Here is an 18,588-nt window from a genome sequence, read left to right as displayed (position 1 = left end):
AAATAAAAAGGTCCCCACAACAAAACACTTACCTAGGGAACGTCTTGGAACAGAGGGTAATACGCTGTAAGGGCCAGAGGTCGGTGTGCACGGCACCCACGGGCGTGCTGCAGTCATAGCCTCCCGCACTAGTGGCACACAAGTCAGCAAGGGCCGTCAACATTCCAGCAGGGAGCATGAGGTCAGTGAGCTACGGAAAGGATTGGGGTGGGGAGAGTTTTGAAAAGGGGGGTGTGTTGGAGAGATGTCCAATATGAGAGGCACAAAGGAGTTGGGGTTTAGATAAACTGGATAAGATTGTCTGCATGGATGAAATTGTCAAGGAATAAATAAAAGGTTTTTTAAAAAAGTAAAACCCAGTACACTGTTCCACTCATCTAAAGTTTAAGAGGTAGGTGCAGTGGCAGACGCATGAAGGTTGGGGACTAGGGCTGAGAACGGGGCTTCACACCAGAGTGAGTTCAGACAGCAGCTGAGAAGATGAAAATGTACGACCAGGGCTGGTCACACAGAACTTCTCCTGTAGCGGCTCTACATACTCCATGCCCCTTTGTAAAGCACGCCTCAGACCAGGAGCAACTGCTAATTCCAGCTCTCAAGTTTGCCGTGATAAACATTTGGTTTTTTTTAAATTATCATGTCAGTGTGGGAGTGTGCACTCCACAGCTTGTGTGTGTGTGTGTGTGTGTGTGTGTGTGTGTGTGAGAGAGAGAGAGAGACAGACAGACAGACAGACAGACAGAGACAGAGACAGAGAAATAGACAGAGAGAAAGAGAGAGATGGAGAGAGAGACAGAGACAGAGAGATAGACAGACAGACAGACAGAGAGAAAGAGAGAGGGGGTGGAGACAGAGAGAGAGAGAGAGAGAGAGAGAGAGAGAGAGAGAGAGAGAGAGAGAGAGAGAGCAGTTTTTCAGGAATGGGCTCTCAACCTTCCAGCTCGAGGCAGGTCTCTCTTTTTGTTGTACTGCCAACCTGTGTGCCTCCCAGGGAATCTCTGGCTCCGTCTCCCATCTCACTGCAGGAGTCCGGAGGTTACAGATGTTAGCCATCACATCTGGCCTTTGGCGGGTCACCCTCAGGTCACTTTTGCATACTAAGCCACCTCATCAGGCATGCCAGGAAAAATGTAACCCACTGAAAAACAACTTCCAGGCACAAGGCTAATCTAGAAAGGAAGTGAAGGTCTTTAAAGGGGTGGTCTTATCCCTGTACTGTGTCCTCAGACACTGTAGAACAGCAAGACAAAAATCAAGGTGGGGGCAGTCACAAGATAAGGGAGGGACACGACATTTGAGAAATGACTACTAGGCAGTCCCGAGTCTCGCCACTTGCCCTCGATAGGAATAGTTAAATGATAACAAGCAGGGTCCATATTTTTAATTAACTCAACACTAAATGGTTTTAGTTTCAAAGCAGGGGCACCAGCCAGATCCCAGATCTCATTTTGAATTCTGTATTCTCAATTCATTCTTTATCCACACACTCTCAGTTTATGATTTTACTAAACTTCTTCATTTGAATGATGGCCTTGTGGTCAACAGCGGGCGATATATTTTTCTTATATAAATTTTAAATACAAAGGCAAATGGCATGGAAAAATTAGAATTGATGGCTTGGGGACCCCAGCACCGGGAAGCCATACGCAAACACTGTGCTCTTGACTTTAACCTGCAGGTTCCACTTCCTGTGGGTTGTGCTTTTCATACATCATGGGTTTTTATAAATTCACTATTCAATCCAGCAGCCCTACTTTGTTCACAAAATATAAGCAAAACAAATATGTCAGGGTAATGATGCTGGGAGTCTCCCTTATTGAAAAGAGCCGTTTATTAATACCTTATTGCTACAAGCTAGATCTTATTATCATCTTGGGTCATTTAGAATCTTATTAGGTATTCTGCTGGTGGATGGGTAATCCTGTGATAAATTCTTTGGCATGTCCTTCACAGTTGTCATAGCAGGACCATAAACGGCATTTATAACTATCTCGCCTAGAGGAAGTGCCTGACAATTGTCTGCTTAGCATGCAGGAAATATTCAGATAGTCTGTGCCTAGGAAGACACCAGCCCATGAGAGAGCTCTCAAAGTTTACGCAGTACGGGTTTTCCTGAAGACTCTCTCCTTTAAGAAAAGGCTCCAGGTCAACAATGTGGGGACCAAAACCGATTTGGAAGGCACCCATGGTTTCTTCCTGTCCAGTCAAGCAAGGCCAAGACAAGGTTGTTTCCTTCCTGAGAGGCCGTTCGAGGCTTTTCTCTCGAACACCAGGCCAAAGTACCTGTTTGTTTCTATTGAGTGACCTATTTTTAGACATTTGATTTCAAAAATGAAATTGTGATTTTTTCCCCCTGAATTAGTGTTTGGCATCTAATTAGTACATCAGATGGGAAGATGATCTAAAGGGGCATTAGGACTAAGGACGTAATTCCCACCATAAGCTACTCTTGCTGTGTACAAAATTATAAGATTTCAACACTTATGCAAATCCTCTCTCTCTTTCCCTCTCTCTCTCTCTCTCTCTCTCTCTCTCTCTCTCTCTCTCTCTCTGTGTGTGTGTGTGTGTGTGTGTGTGTGTGTGTGTGTGTGTGTATGTACATGCACACGCGCATGTGTTCCTAGGGAACTGTGAATGTGGATGCATAATACAAACCACTACAATCCTCCCGGGGCAAACAAGACCCTTCTCACCTCAGCTAGTGCTGTGTGCCACAATTTTTTTTTTATTCTTTAGCAACTCTGGGTGTTTATTAAAAATGGCTGGTTTTGTCTACAATGTTTTCACTGCCCCCCACTATACCCAGGATGTCTTAAGTTAGGTCCTTATACAAGGGAACCGAACCAAGGATTTCTAAAGTAATTTTCAAACACAGAAGAGGGAGTGGATGGGAGTCAGGGTGAAGGAAGGTCAGGCGAAGGGACTGAGCTGTTGAGCCGCTTGTTTTGCCAGCTGATGGTCAAGCCTCTGGGAATCTGTGAGAGGGGGAGATGGGAGTCTGGGTCTTTATCTGTTCACTCTCCCTGGTCATTGCTTGTGAGCTGATCCTAAAAGGCAACATGTGCCTAGCTAGAACAGAAGAAACCCTGAGTTATGAAGACAGCTGGGTTGGCCCACCATAGAAGCCAAGGTGCCGTAGGAGGGGCACTGTTGGCCTCCACTCTGCAGATCGAGTCCCTCATCCTTCAAGTTTAAGCAGTGTGCTGTTTTCTCTGCAAAAGCTGATCATCCAGGTCCAAGCTAGATGGTCCTTCGTGCTTTATTATAGCCCGTCTTTGCCTCTAACCTGTACACTCCTCTGGGGAAGGGGTGACTCCTGCCTTGTGCTTGCAGCCCCAGTAGAAGTCTCTGCATATTGAAAAAGCCTTCACATTCATATATTCCACAAGTGCTGGGAATAAAACCATGTCCATTGCCCTTAATTTGTGAGCCACCTCTCCAGCCCTATTAATATCATCATCATCATCATTGTCGTCGTCGTCATCATCATCATCATCATCATCATCATCATCATCATCATGTTTAAACACATTCCAAAATTTATACAACAGAATTGCCAAGGTGGCTGCCATAAGACTATCTGTGTGCACCATGATGCTATCTGTACATTGGGTTTGTTCCCAGCTGGGTTGCGTTTGCCTGAGGACATCATTAAGAATGAAGATTATGGGCTTGGGAGATGGTTCAGCTGCTAATGCCCTTGCCTTACAAGTGTGAAGACCCGAGTTCAGATCCCAAATAGAAAACCCAAGCTCACTGGAATTCTAGCAACAGCAAGATGGGGTGTAGACCCCTGAAAACTCAAAGGCTAACTGACTTGGCCCACATGGCAAAAGTGCAGGACAAGGAGAGACCCTCCCTCAAACAGAAGGTAGAAGACACCCAAGACAGCCCAAGGCTGTCTTCTGATTCCTACATGCAACCATGTATGTATACATACACCCACGCCCGCCCCTACCTGCTACACAAAAAGTAAGTTAAAGGGGGTGAAAGTTAGAGAATAAGGGAAATGAATATTCATATAACAAATATTAAGTTCTGGGTAAATATATGCTTTGAGCAATGTCGGTCCTCTGTTAGAAGAAGTGTTTTATTTATTTGTTCAGTAAATGTGGCATACAAGAGCCGGATCTCTTGATGCAGGAGTGAGGGAGACCCTGTTCCTTCCTTAGGGATTTTTTAGCTGAACAGGTTTGGAACTGACCTGCCACTCACATGTCCAGGGGGGTTGGTTGCCCGGCAGCCATATTGTTGTTCTTCTGTGTTCCCATGAACCCCTGCTTCCCTCTGCAAGGCAACTTTTGTTTTAGTTGACATGACCTGTATCCATCTTGACTAGCAAGCACATGGAATTCAAATACATTTCTGTCCGAAACACAAGGACAATCTACTTTTTCTTACACTGCGTACAGAAAACGCCTACTGCACTTGTTCAAAAGTCTTTAGACATGCTCACCACCCCAGCCCTACATAGTGTGCTGGCCAAGCTGAATGAGTAGTTCTGCGAGTGTCTACTTCTGCTGAGAAGATCAACTGCACCTACAATTCCCAGAGAGCCAAAGAGCACTCTTGTTGAGTGATTGGCTTCATAGTGGCCAATCAGAGCTTAAGGTGTCTAATTAAAGCCCAAGAAGGAGCCATTGACTCCCTGAATTCCAAGGCCTGCTAACTTTACCTAGACAACAAAATGAGGTCAGGCGCACATCTGCCCCAGAGTAACTACTAACAGCGAGTGAAGCACAGAGCCAATACAGCAGCTCAGGGAATACTAACAAGAGTAAGCAAAGGATGTGTCTGCAAGGAGGAAAGGCAAGACCTGTCCACATTAGCACGCAGCCTCTCCACACAGTCTCACGTGTACACTCAGAATATCCCTCTCTGTGTCAGTGACAGAGCTAAGCCTGTGTCACACAGAGCGCTCACGAGAAGCACATTGTTGTTTTATGTAGGAGTGTGTGTGTGTGTGTGTGTGTGTGTGTGTGTGTGTGAGAGAGAGAGAGAGAGAGAGAGAGAGAGAGAGAGAATGGCAGGGAGGGAAGGAAGGAGGATGGATCACATCAGATGCTCATTGGGTTTTTGTTACTCTGCTATAAGCATGAGTCATCCAGGAGAGAGAATCTCAGGTGAGAAGACACCTCCATCAGATTGGCCTGTGACAAGTCTGGGGGACATTTTCCTGACTAAAGATTGAGATGGGAGGGTGAAGCTGGTGCCACACCTGGCCTCCCAAGGTGTTTACGAAAGGTAGCTGGATAAGCCATGCAGGGGGAGCCAGTAAGTAAGAGTTCCTCCACGGCCTCTGCTTCACCTCCTGCCTTGCTTGAGTTTGCACCCTCAGTGACAGACTATACCTGGGACATGTAAACCAAGTAACCCCTTTCCTCCACAAGTTGCTTTGGTCGTGGTATTTTGTCACAGCAAGAGAAACACCAGGTTTGCAGACTACACCACAGATGCTGGTGCAGCTCAGGTGTCCCGGTTTAGGCAATTTACAGCTTCTCCAAGTCTTCTCGGCACTCTTACAGAAACACCATACTCAACCCCATTTGTTTCCTTCTTTATAGACAACACAGCTTCTCCCCTCTGAAGCCCATAGTAGCCATTCTCCTGAGGGAACAATGACAGAATCATGTACTGATTTTCTTTAAGACCAGGGAGCTCATTTCTGACCACATTAAAACTCACTTACCCCCAAACACTCTTTCTGCACTGTGTAACCATAAATCTTGCAGAAAAGAGGATGTGTGTGCACTTTATGCCCGTGATTTCAGTACTTGGGAGGCTGAAGCAGGAGGATTGTTGTGAGTCTGAGGCTAGCACAGGCTACATCGTGAGTTGTAGGCCAGCCTGGGGTACAATATGTAGACCCTGTTCCAGAAAAGAAAACAAATAAAACAAGTGAGAAACAATGTAGAAAAAGAAAGAAAAAGGGAGGGAAAGAAAAAGGGAGGAAAAGAGAAATAAAGGCTACACAAAATGCACAGCATTGGAACCAGCGTGCTCTCTACAGAGTGTCCGAACCATCAAACACAGCCGAGCACAATGCTTTGGGCCCCACTGCACAGAGACATCGCCCCAGTCTGTTCCTATAGCTGTGGCTGCACTGATTACTGAGCTCACATTTAGCAAAGGGACATTTTAAGAAAGTCAGCATGAGGAGAAAGAGAGAGGAAAAAAGCTTTCTCAAGTATGTGTGTGTTATTAATCATAATTAAGGGAGATCTGACAGCTTCGGAGCCGAGGAGTTCCTTCCTCTGACACCAGAATCCTAAAGGAATACTTGTGCTATCAGCCTCCCTGACTCTACCTGTAATACCCACATCTAGATGAGGTCTTAGAGAGAACCTGAGCTTTCACTGTTCCTATTTGCCTAGTACATAAGCCCGACCTTGGACAAAGCTCAGGGAGCCAGCGTGCACCCCGGGAACACACCGGGCCTGCTCCACATTTCCACCGAAGGGCCATCCTTTGAAGTGGTTCGTTTTTGACAGTGAGGCCATCTCTGCCCTTGTGTTTTCAGCTAAGCTGGGAAGGGAGCACTCGGTCCATGATGCGGTGGCCTCCTCATCTGAGGAGCAGGGAATGGGAATGGATTCTTATCAGGATATGGACTCATTTCCCCAAAGCCAAATGCGAGAATCGCACCCCGTTTTACAAACTCACTTGCCAAGATGACACTTGCTCAGAAGGAGCAGGTCCTGGGCAGGGCTTGATGCCTTCGAAGGTGACTCCAAACATCCAACAGGACGATCATCTAGTGGCTACGGGCATCAACGGCTGTTCTCTTACTCTCTAGGAGAAATTTGGCGTGGGGTGGGGAATCCTCCAGCTATTGGCTTCCAGGGAAGATCTTTGTCTGTTTGGGGCCCTCTTTCACAGCAAGGATGTCTGGATGGTTCTCACAGTCCGTTCCACTCTGAAGACCATCAACATGGACGTTCCCATCTCTTTCTCTCTGTTTCTTTCCGTTTTTCTAATCATGTCTCTTCTCCCATCTCCCCTCTCTTCTTCATGCTAGTCCTCTCTTCCTGCTCTTGCCTTTCTCAGTCTCTTCCTGTCTCATTGGTTTTCTGTCTGGAGTCATTTATATTAGCCAGGACTTGCTCTGGGAAGCAGTGTTCCTAGGGCTCCAATTCTCTGCAATCCATAGACCTGAATGAAGGAAGTGGAGGAGAGCTCCCTTACTGGAGGTGATGGGAAGGCTCTGTAGGCAGAGGGGCTTGCTACCAAGGGCCTGACAACCCAATCCTTGTGACCCACATGGTAGAAGGAGAGAACTGAATCATGAACCTAAAAGCTGGCCTTCCCTGTCCACCAACTACAGAAAGGAGGACCCCTTGGGAAATATTTTCCCAATAGATTTACAAACTCAACATCATTTTTGAACTTCAAAATGAGGAGCAGGGAGATGGCTTACCTTAGGTAAGAGAGCTTACCATGTAAGCATAAAGACTTCAGTTTGAACATGCATGCCTAATCCCTATGTCCCTTCACATGTATCACACAAAAGCAGAACACACACACACACACACACACACACACACACACACTAAATGAATGAATGAATGAATGACTAAACAAATAAATAAATCACCTGAAGGAAGCAGAGGCATGAAATGAACCAGTGTTACCATGTGAGGACATACAGTAAAGATATTTTTCATTCTTTATTTAAAAAATCATTTATCACACATTAATTCTTCTTTGTGCATGTGTGCGTGTACAAATTTGCACCCATGACACAGGCTGCATGTTCAGATCAGGTACAACTGTAGGAATCAATTCTCTCCTCCACCTGAGTGTCCTGGAGACAGAGCTCAGATTTTCAGGCTTGGTGGCAAGCACTTTTACGCACTGAGCCATCTTGCTGGACCCAGAAAACAAAATTTTTCATCTGTAATATCATGGGAAGAATGGGAAATCATTTTGTTTCTATAAATATAGCCAGGCCAAGAAAAATATCGATCTTATGGTCCCACTAACACATGAAAAAAATCTCCCTTTATTTTTCTTTTATAAAAAGTAGGTTTTTAAATACAATATATTCTGACTATGACTTCTCCTTTCATCAGCTCCTCTGAGATCCTCCTTCTTTCTCTCCCACCTAAATCCACATCGTCTCTGTCTCCACTTAGAAAACAAACAGACATCTAAAGAATAAAATAATAAATAAAAATATTTTATAAATATAAAAATATAATTTAAAAAGAATAATAAATAGTAAAATAAATAACAGGGCTGGAAAAATGGCTTAGCGGTTAAGAGCACTGGCTGCTCTTCCAGAGGTCCTGAGTTCAATTCCCAGCAACCACATGGTGGCTCACAACCATCTGTGATGGGATCTGATGCCCTCTTCTGGTGTGTCTGAAGATAGTTACAGTATACTCATATAAATAATATAAATAAATATTTAAAAAAATAAATAACAAACAAACTGTAATAGGACAAAACAAAGAAACACATAGATACAGAAACAACACACGTGTACAAATAGGAATCCCATATTATATATGAGAGACTTAGAAAAAATGCTCTGACCAACCATTACAAGACAAAGAACTTCTGTGTTGGCCACCTACTGCTGGGTATGGGGCCTGCCCTTAAATAAAAAAAAAAGTTGCTGTCCTTTAAAAACCATGTGACATATAGAAAGAAGGAGGTAATCATTTTATTAATATACAGACAAGCAGCTTGAATGGAAAAGGACTGGATATTCTGCTGTGTGGAGATGACAGTATAAGAGAAGTGAACCTGTGATTGTCAGACAAAGCTAAATCTAATAAATACCTAGTATAGAAAGAAAAATATTTTTTATCTTTATTAACTTGGGTATTTCTTATTTACATTTCGATTGTTATACCCTTTCCTGGTTTCCCGGCCAACACTCCCCTATCCCCTCCCCCTCCCCTTCTTTATGGGTGTTCCCCTCCCCATCCTCCCCCCATTACCACCCTCCCCCCAACAATCATGTTCACTGGGGGTTCAGTCTTGGCAGGACCAAGGGCTTCTCCTTCCATTGGTGATCTTACTAGGCTATTCATTGCTACCTATGAGGTTGGAGCCCATGGTCAGTCTTTGGGTAGTGGCTTAGTCCCTGGAGAAAAATAAATTTAACACAAATTTTCTAATAAAAATTACTATTATTCTACTTAAAAAAACAAAACTGAACCATAAAGAATGGTTTGCATTGATACTCCATTAGAGAGCCAACCTTTTCATTTGCCAGTAGTTATCAATTGGAGAGAACTTCCGGGTCAGACACAGGAAACTTTACAAGTTAGTTCTGGAAAAGCCAGGCGTGCCTGGTGGGTAGTTGTCACAGACTGTGGAGGAGAGGGTATGGGAGGACCTGGAGGCCAGGTTCACTTTGATATGCCCAATGGGCATCTCAGCCATTTGTCCCAGAGTTTGACACTTAAAACACACAAGGCTAGCACTCTTCCAACAGTCACATGCTCAGCTCTTGTGTGTGAGTTTTAAAAAATTAATGTAAATAATGTCAGGAGACAGTAGGACCGGAGGTCGAGTGATGGCTGTTAAAGGAATGCAGCAGATTGAAAGTTCTGTAGTGACAGGAAGTCTGCCCACTAGTACTGGCAGCTAGAGGCACCAAGAGCTCACCCTGGGCTAGGAAAGGTTGGTGCGTGGGGAAGACAGGTAGCTCTGTTTCCATCCTGTCCTGCTGGAAAGAAAATGGTCTTTAAAAGTCTGAATTGCTAACTTTCCGGCTTAATTTTGCCCACAGCAATCTAAAGGTAGAACCTGGGTGTGCTGGGATTAGCCGTGACCTCAGGTGGAGACGAGTCCGTTTCTTTCATCCTGGTAGGAACTGCGCTCAAATCAATCATCCACCTATGACCAGTTTCTGCCTCGACCAACTTGACGCAGAGATGACTGCAGACATTCAGTAGCTCTTCGATGCGTTAAAGCAGCCACCTCTGCTGATTTTGGGTTTTATTGTTTATTCTTGGCCATAGCTCATCTTAGTGAGACCCCCTGGGACTCAGCAATTAGCTTGGAGACGGCACTTTGATAAGCAGCAGTAATTAATGATATAAAACACAGTTAGCTGGCTTCTGAGGGCTCGCCTCATGCATCTAGGTCTTTCTGCTTAAAATTCACGTTTAAAATGCAGATGTTACTTCTTTTAGAAAAATCACTGATCACAAACCGTTAATGTTAACCCTCTACCACACAATAGGAAGCGATGGATCTCGGTGACTTTGTGAGTGGCGGGGCCTGAGGCAATCTTTCCAACCACACAGAGGCAATGTGCAACTCGAGAATTCACACCCTTCCTTCACAACAAGTGAAACTGTAAGGCAGGACTCCATCCAGCCCTGAATGGAAAGTTAAAGGAAATTGTCATTATTGTTTCTTCTTTCAGAGACCTCATTTAAACATAGCGGAGGAAAGGGAGAAGAAAGGATACATTATTGCACGTGTTCAATTTGCCATGAATCAAGTGGAAAAAACAATTTAAAGTTCTCAGGCAGAAGAGATTTCAATGTGAGTTTCCTTTTAAACAGACCGTGACATTTCCTTTCTTTCATAAGCCGGGCCTCACCTTAGTTAGTGTTGGTAACTGACCCCCGGTCTCCATATAGGAAAGGTGTGGGGAGTGAAGGTTGACAAAGAGGAATGAGATTCCCAACAGTCACACCTCTCCTCCAGGAGGAAATTGTATCTTTTATTTGTGCTGGGGTGGGGGTGGGTACAGGCAAGTGGTGGCTCATCGCCCCACTGAAATCCTGCGCTCAGAGTTCAGTCATCACTCTGAAAGATTCTTTAAAGAACCGAATGGTTTTCTTTTCCTTAAGCCTGCCCTCCCTCCTGCCCTCCTCCCCTCCCTCCTGCCCTCCCACCCTCCCTCTTGCCCTCCCTTTCTTCCTTCCTTTTCTTTTTAAAATTCTTTCGAAGTTACAGTTTTGATACAGGGTCTATTATGAAGCTCAACTGGCTTTCAACTTGCTTCATGGCCCAGGATGGGCTTGAACCCCCAACCCTCTGTCTCCGCCTCAGGAAAAGCTGGGATGATAGGCACACACCACCACACATGGCTCTAATACATGTCCTAAGGCATGCTTTTCCAGTTTCTTTCCCCATCACTTCATAACGCCATTCAACTGCCACCCACATTCCTTTTCCTACGAGGACCCAGATGAGCCTCAAACTCAGTTGGAAAACTTCCTCTTCTTTTTCACAGTTGCTATGGCCAAACTAAGAAAGAGATGGTGCAAAATGCAGAGAAGAGCTGGCTGTGGGGCGCCCAGCCTCAAACAACAGATCTATGACCCAACCCCTACACTCAAGACTCAGGGAACATCAGAGAAGAAAGGGTGGGAAGATTTTAAGAGCCAGAGGACCAGGACGTCTGTTGTGTCTTCTATATATGACAGGAAATCTGCATGGGTAAAATCTCAACACTCTGGATGCTTAAACAAGACATGCACAATGACAGCACCAGTTGACATGTGAGCATGTGTAGGGGAATCTTACAAGGCACCACCTCTGGATGAAGAGCTGCAGGCATTTAATGGCTTCTGAGAAAGGGAGAATCAGACTTCTCCAGGAATATGCCCCCAATAGGTTATCCAATCTCAGATAGTCAGCCCTAAACACACACATACAAATGGGCCACACTAACTGGGTTAAGCATGTTGTGATAATGTATGCATTTCATATGTGTATGTGAGGATAATTAGAGGCCATGAATTTGAGAGAGAAGGGAAACCCAGAGGAGTTGGGGTGAGAAGGAAGGTATAAATACACGATGTAAATACTTTACTCTTGCATAACAGTCTCAAATATATATTTTTTAATTAAAAAAGAAAGAAGCAGAAAACAAAGTATCAGTTAAAAAATGCAAAAGTCTGACTAAAGTATACCACTGGCTGTTTTCTGGAGCTAGTCTACTTCCCAGGAACTCCCAACCCTCACTTATTACTAAGAGCAACACCATAGGTCAGCCCAAAGGATGTCCTGTTTTCTATTCTTCTTGTTGCAATGCAATACTTGACAGAATAACCTAAGGTAGGAAGGTTCCTTCTGGATCACAGTTCAAGGGACAGTCTGTTCTGTGAGGCATCAAGGCAGCAGGAGCTTGAAGCCCTGGTCACACTGCCTCTATGGTCAAGAATAGGAGAGCCATGACCTCATCCTGCTGCTTGGCTTCCCTTCTGCATATATACAGCCCAGGATCTCCACCAGGTAATGGATACTATCCACAGTGGGAGGCACTTTCCACCACAGCTAATGTAATTAAGATGGTCCTCCATAGGCAGGCTCCAGGCCCATCACCCAGAGTATTCTAGGGCCTTCCTAGTTGACAAGCAGGCGTCCAATTTTCTCTTCCCTCTTATTTTCAAACTAGTGGTTGCCAGTAGAAGAGTGAGAGAAGTGAACAAAGGACCCTTCAAAGAAACTTTAAGACATTCATTCATTCATTCAACAAACAATTACTGGGCTCCTGTTAAGCAGTCAGTTTCTGGGTCCATAGGAGATATGTTGGGGAACAAGTGATTTCCATTTCCAAGTAAGCTGCCTAAGAATAAAAGATCAGCATGATACAAGGCAATTACCCAAATCAGACAATCAGAGACTGATGACTGCTTGGAAGGAGGGGTAGAAACCCAAAAGAGATACTGTAAAAGAGAGCAGATGTTGTGAAGGGCTCAAAACGAAAGGATAAAAAGAAAGATAGGCCCAGGGATGAGGGTGCAGGGATGAGGGATGGTACCAAGGGCAGCTCTTTTGTTTCAGAACATCAAGGGTTAATGGGCAGGACCCTAACCAAGCAGGACCGGCCTTGCTGGCCATTTTAGAGATCTTATTCTTAAGGCAAATGTGAAGCCATGGAAACCCTGTAATTAGCCATGTTCAGGGCCTAATTGAATTTTCAGACTAGTCTGACTATGGAGGGAAATGTAAGCATGGGTGTGGCAAGGCCAGTGGGAACACTGCCTCATGTGTAGTCTTTCAAACCACTGGCTACCATGGGAGAGTGAGTAGAGGGAGGTCACAGAGGCGTGAGTTTATTGGCAGGTGTCTCATCCATAGGAAGGAGGGTAGAAGGGGCCAGCCCACTGTGGCGTAGGAGCCGGCTTGCCCATTCTCTCTGTGTCCTGGAGGAGGTCTCCCTACAAAATGCCAGTGACTATGGAGAGACGCTTTATGAATGAAGATTCCCAAGGATATAGCAGTTTGGGATATTGAGGTCAAAGACCTATTTTAGCCCCACTTTAGCCAGCACTTTGCGATGCTGTCAGCAGTTATGATTCCCTTATGCTGGTGGAGAAACGTCTTTCACAAGCACACTGTGTCCCCCTCATCACAGCTAAACAGAGCCCTCCTCTCAGCATAGCCTCCCTCTCCCCACCCTCTCTTCCTTTCGACACGTCTGTTTCAGAGAGTAAGCGTGAGTTTTGACATTAAGTGATGCTGCTTGACACTTGCTAGGATACTCCAGGAAGTTATTATAATGAGTTATTTATTATTTAAGTAATTTAACATTTATTTAAACCATGATTCACACTCATTGCAGAAATTTTGTGAAACACAGGCAAGCTCAAAGAAAATAAAAACAATGCGTAGTCCCAATGTGGTGAGGGGATATTAGTTAACATTTTGGTCTGTGGTTTTTCTATTAGTTTGATACCTGTCATCTTTCAATATTTTCCAAAAAAAAAGTGTGTGTGTGTGTGTGTGTGTGTGTGTGTGTGTGTGTGTATGCAATTCTATGCGTTTTTAAGGTCCACTTTTGAATAATGAACAAAATGGATAGAAAACTGATTTCCAAAGCTGGGTGTGGAGGCAGGCAGATCTCTGAGTTCAAGATGACATCCAGGATACAGAGAGAAACCCTGTCTCAAAAGAAAAAAATCAAGCAAAAAATTGATTTAAAGATAGTAGATAATAGATGATAGATTGATAGATCATAAATAGAAGATGCAAATTATAAACCTGATGACGATAAATAGGTAGCCCAATAGATGATAGATTATATGTAAATAGTAAACAGATAAAAATAAATAGTAAACAGTTTGATAGATGATAATTAGACAAATGATCTATTGATAGATGATAGTAGATATTAACAAATAATCAATGATAGATGATAGATACAGATTGATCAATTTTTCCATGAGTTCTCAGCATTAAATAATTTAAATCCAAAGCTGCACTTTTGACAGTCTCAAAATTGTTTCTTTCCAACCATTTCTATCAGTAAATAATGTTCTTGATTACGCAGTCAGAAGCAGTTGTTTGGTCAAGTGATGGGTGATGCCCCAGAGGTCCTGGGACCCTCTCCTTCCATCTTCTATCCTGAGAGATTCCAGGTGATGGAAGACTGGCCACAGGTACAGAATCAGCATTCCACATGGTCATGCCACATCAGCACACAGTACATTATATTCTATATTGTTTATACATCAACACAGCCAATTGGAAATGATGAATCTCTCAACTTTCCTGTTTCTAGTAGCAATCAGAAATAATAATAATAATAATAATAATAATAATAATAATGAGAAGAAGAAGAAGAAAGAGAGGGAGGGAGGGAAGAAGGAAGAAAAGAAAGAAAGGAGAGAGAGAAAGAAAGAAAAAGAAAGAAAGAAAGGAAGAAAGAAAGGAAGGAAGGAAGAAAGAAAGAAAGAAAGAAAGAAAGAAAGAAAGAAAGAAAGAAAGAAAGAAAGAAAGAAACTCATCCCTGGTTAGAAAAAGACAGAGTCTGTGCACCTTTAATTGCAAACTAACCCTGCTCCAGTTATCAATGCAAAACTGTGGTCAAGAGCTATGATCCTTGGGAATGCCCAGAGTTAGACCCTCTCACAGTCATGCCTAGACCAGGTGCCACACAGTCCTTGTCAATAAAAACCATGACAAAGAAATTTATTTTAAAATAATTATTTGGTATACACGTACTTTTACCATTTTTTGCAGAAGAAAGCAAGTTCTTCCTTTAAGCATCCTGAGGTGACCTATTGTGATGGTTTATATATGCTTGGCCCAGGAAGTAGCACGATTAAAAGGTGTGGCCCCGTTACAGTAGGTGTATCACTGTGGGTGTGAGCTATTATCCTAGCTGCCTGGAAGCCAGTATTCTGCTAGCATCCTTCAGGTGAAGATGTAGAACTCTCAGTTCCTCCTGCACCAGGCCTGCCTGGATGCTGCCATGATCCTGCCTTGATGATTATGAACTGAACCTCTGAACCTGTAAGCCAGCCCCAATCAAATGTTGTCCTTAATAAGAGTTGCCTTGGTCATGATGTCTGTTCACAGCAGTAACCCTAAGACACCTATGAAGTTGGTTCACTACTCTCTTGACTCAGAAAACCCTACAAAAATCATGCAAATCAAGAGGTTCAACTATTCATATTCACTTTAAGAACACTCAAAGGGTATGCATATCTGAAAATCCACTAAATGCCTGAAAGATGTCACTTTCAAAAAGCCATGTGTGTGCCATTCTGGCCAAACAGTGGGGCTGGACACTGGTGCTGAATTTTTTGCTGCACATAATTAAAGATGTGGAGAATAGTGGCAAACCTAAGGGATTGGATGTAGAGTCTCTAGTGGTCGAGCATATCCAGGTGAACAAGGCACCTAAACTGCCCGACAAACAGAGCTCATGGCTGGATTAATCCGTACACGACTCCCCCTGCCACATCGAGATGATCCTCACCGAAAAGGAACAGACTGTTCCAAAGCCAGAAGAGGAGGTCGTACAGAAGAAAAAGATAACCCAGAAGAAACTGAAGAAACAAAAGCTTATGGCATGGGAAGAAATTCCGCAAAAAGTAAATGCAGATAAAAGTAAAGTTCTTGGGGCTGGGGATTTGGCTCAGTGGTAGAGCGCTTGCCTAGCAAGCACAAGGCCCTGGGTTTGGTCCCCAGCTCCGGAAAAAAAAAAAAAAAAGTAAAGTTCTTGTAGACATCTTAATTTATACGTAGATTGTCCCAAGGATTACCCATTAACGTTAACCGGCCCTGTCTGATAAGCCCTGCTGGGAGGGGTGTGTTTCAACATGCGGAAAAGGTTTATTAAAGCAGTCAAGCAGGGAAACAGACTGTTGACAACCACTTAACTAAGCTGTGTAAAAGTGACCATGTCTAGCTTCATTGAATTAGCATTTACCGGGGAACTACTGTACAGAAGCCTATAGGTCTAAGCTCTGTTCATCCAGGAGCTGTGGATATAGGATAAACCTGCCCTTAGGGGGAAGGAATTCTTTACAGTTGATCCTAATTAAGCAACAGTATAGCTTAGAATAAACTTTGCAGTGCTTTGTTAGAAAGAGTAATACCCACATAGGCAGATTTTTTTAAGTCTTGCATCTACTAACTGAAAACCTTGAAATGGTTGCCTGTCAGTACCTTCCCCTCAACTACTAAGCTGTTTCCTATTTCATTTGCCTATTTAATAAAAAGCCATTTAGTGTGCAAAAAAGTTAAAGCAAATTAGCATATGAGTAAGATGGATATGCTTGTTTATTCTTGCATAAAAAAATTAAACCTTGCAGCTCGGCAGCTTAGAGAACTAACTGCTTTTCTGGAGGACTCGGTTCAGCAGTTGCTTTTCTGGAGGACTCGGTTCAGCAGTTGCTTTTCTGGAGGACTCGGTTCAGCTTTCAGCACCCATGTCACGTGACTCACATGTAACTCCAACTCTGGGAGACTTGATACCCCTTTCTGGCCTCTGTTGGCATCACCCTCCCATGTGCATAAACCCACACCCTTCTGACACACGAATAAAAACATATTTAAAAATTAAATCTTGGGCGAATGTTTGATATTGCAGTACTCGGCCCACCTTTCATTTTTCGAAGTTGACAGATACTTTGGTTTATAATAGTCACTGCTGGGAAGTGCCACTTTAATAAACACGTAGTACAAGATGAAAGGTGCACGTTTAGGACTATTTCAGAAACTGGAAATTCTGTCCTAATCCCAAGTCAAGGTTCATTTAACATTTGAAATGAAACTTTCCCGCAACTCAAACATCAACTTTTGCAGTCAAGCATTCTACATGACACAATCCAGAGACATACTTGTTTGTGTGGAGAAGAATTTGACTGTGTAGGAATATTGGAAATTTGTCTTCTGTCATTAAACCACCATGTTTCTGTAAAGAGAAGAAACATATGGATGTGTGTGTGGTGGGGGCATACAGTGCATAACATAATGAAGATCTGAATCTGAGCAGAGCGGTTTCAGGCAGCGTCGGTTTGCCTGGAATGGTGGATATCATTTGTGATGTGTGTGCTGTGCTTTTAGAAGCGAGGCTGCGGTAACAATGCAAAATGCAAGCTGCACTGGCGCTGCCAGAAGCACCTCAGAGTCACTCCCTGTTGGCTTCTTCGGTTACACCCACAGACTGTTTAGATACTTCCTACTGTTGGCAAATTTCCCGCTAACCCCACATAACTTACTCCACCCATGGGTCAATACTCTCCCAAGTCCCACATCCCGCCCTACAGAGTCAGATCCTAACAAACCCCATGTCTTAGTTAGGGTTTTACTGCTGTGAAGAGACACCATGACAGAGGCAATATTATAAGGACAACATTTAACTGGGGCTGGCTTACAGGTTCAGAGGTTCAGTCCAGTATCATCAAGGCAGGAACATGGCAGCGTCCATGTGCAGGCAGAGCTGAGAGTTCTACATCTTCATCTGAAGGCTGCTAGGAGAATACTGGCTTCCAGACAGCTAGGATGAGAGTCTTAAAGCCCACACCCACAGTGATACACCTACTCCAACAAAGCCACACCTACTCCAACAGGGCCACACTTTCTAATAGTGCCACTCCCTGGGCCAAGCATATACAAACCATCATGCCCCACATTCTACCCTACAGAGTCACACCCTAACAAACCTCACACCCCACCCTACAGAGTCACACACTCACACCAGCAAACCCACATTCAGTGACACCAGCTCTGTGGTCTCACCCTCACAGTGTAAAAGGATGTGGTTTAGCAAATACCTCATAAATCTTAATTGGAATAGAATGTGCCATAGTCTGATTAGCTGCAATTTGAGGGTTTAGTTTCACACATAAGCATGGTGGATTGCGAGGTCTTTCTGATTAATGGGACCTGTTGCTTTCTAAGGAATCCCCTATGTGGATACCTCTGACGATAGCCAGATGCACGCGGCTGCTTTTAGAAGCACCTACCTAGTCTCCTGATTCCTTTCCAGCAGCCCATATGCTTACGAGTGCTCCTTTAAAAGGACTAATGCATTTAAGCTGATAAGAACAGATACTACACTTGATCTTAGCCAAAAAGCCGAGAAGAGATTGACTAATGCACTTAACAGGTAGATGGACAACTGAGAATGTTGTCACAGGGCTTCAAGGTGTGCCTCTTCTTAAGATTTAAATACAAATTTCAGACTCAAAGCCTCAAGAATTGAAATGGAGATTTTAATGAATGGGTCACCATAATATTAGACATAGCAAAAGAGAAAACTAGAGAAGTGGAAAAACCATCCACAAAAATAACATCAGAAAGTAGATTAAAGGTCAAAGTTAGAAAAATCAAAAATATTATATATGTGCAATAATTGTACAGATGAAATCATGA

The 18,588-nt window shown here is 43.7% G+C and overlaps 2 pseudogenes; one reads left to right on the top strand and one right to left on the bottom strand.

The window, feature by feature from the left end:
- The first annotated feature begins 15,268 nt into the window (after positions 1–15,268).
- Positions 15,269–15,854, top strand: LOC148004226 (large ribosomal subunit protein uL22 pseudogene; annotated as a pseudogene).
- A 2,354-nt stretch (positions 15,855–18,208) lies between these two features.
- Positions 18,209–18,303, bottom strand: LOC120094527 (U2 spliceosomal RNA; annotated as a pseudogene).
- Between the last annotated feature and the right edge of the window lie 285 nt (positions 18,304–18,588).

Source organism: Rattus norvegicus, chromosome 8 (assembly GCF_021556685.1).
Source record: "Rattus norvegicus strain SHRSP/BbbUtx chromosome 8, alternate assembly SHRSP_T2T, whole genome shotgun sequence".
NCBI classification, from domain to species: Eukaryota; Metazoa; Chordata; class Mammalia; order Rodentia; family Muridae; genus Rattus; species Rattus norvegicus.
This window is presented reverse-complemented; position numbering and strand designations above follow the sequence as displayed.